Source organism: Octopus bimaculoides, chromosome 20, assembly GCF_001194135.2.
Source record: "Octopus bimaculoides isolate UCB-OBI-ISO-001 chromosome 20, ASM119413v2, whole genome shotgun sequence".
Lineage (NCBI taxonomy): Eukaryota > Metazoa > Mollusca > Cephalopoda > Octopoda > Octopodidae > Octopus > Octopus bimaculoides.
The window spans coordinates 47,716,579-47,717,385 of record NC_069000.1 but is presented as its reverse complement, the minus strand read 5'-3'; the positions used below and the strand labels follow the sequence as shown (position 1 = coordinate 47,717,385).

Here is an 807-nt window from a genome sequence, read left to right as displayed (position 1 = left end):
GGGGGGGGGGGTAATTAATTACTTCTTTGTTGTTAGATAATTATATTTTACAAATATGTAATTACATTTTTACAAGAAAATAATTATATTTTTACAATTAGATCATTTTATTTTTATCCATCCATCCACCCCTCTTCTCCACCCACAATTCCTGGGAGGACCATTCTGGTGCTTCTTCCATTGGGTCCTATCAAAAACAACTGTCATTAGATTTCTCAGCCCTGACCAAATGAGAGACTATGGATCATTATCCAACCATCTCATTCTTGTTCTACTCCTCACACTCCTGCCAGTTGGTTAATCTTGAAGAATCCATTTTGGGATTCTTTCCTACAACATTTATATCCCATGTCCATTATGCCAGAGCTCTGACCTTTCAAAATGAAGAATTAGGGGCTCAAGCTGGAGAGATTTCCTCATCTCTTGGCTACACATCTTCTCATCTAACATTATTCCAAACAGCCTTCTTTTGAACTTCATTTTCTTTTTATAGTAAAAGAGTTTTTCTTTTACAAGTAATTATATTTTTACAAGTAATTATATTTTTACAAGTAATTATATTTTTTACTATCAGATAATTATAGTTCATGGTTAATTATATTTTACAGTTAGATAATTATATTTTTCGCACATTTTTATAGTCAGAAATTTAAATAGTTTAGAGGTAGATAAGTTTAGACAGACGGAGAAGGTTACGGAAGCATAAAGATTCAGTAAAGAGTGAAAGGTTGTGAGAAATATTATTTGATGAGCGAGAAGAGGGGGGAATCGAGAGATTTATAGAGAAAAGTGAGGGTTGCTACAGCA

At 33.0% G+C, this 807-nt stretch overlaps 1 protein-coding gene across 1 annotated transcript in view; it reads left to right on the top strand.

Annotated features, from left to right (window-relative positions):
- LOC106882264 (phospholipid transfer protein C2CD2L) overlaps positions 1 to 807 on the top strand; it is an 86,555-nt gene that overhangs the window by 79,402 nt on the left and 6,346 nt on the right. The window lies entirely within an intron of this gene.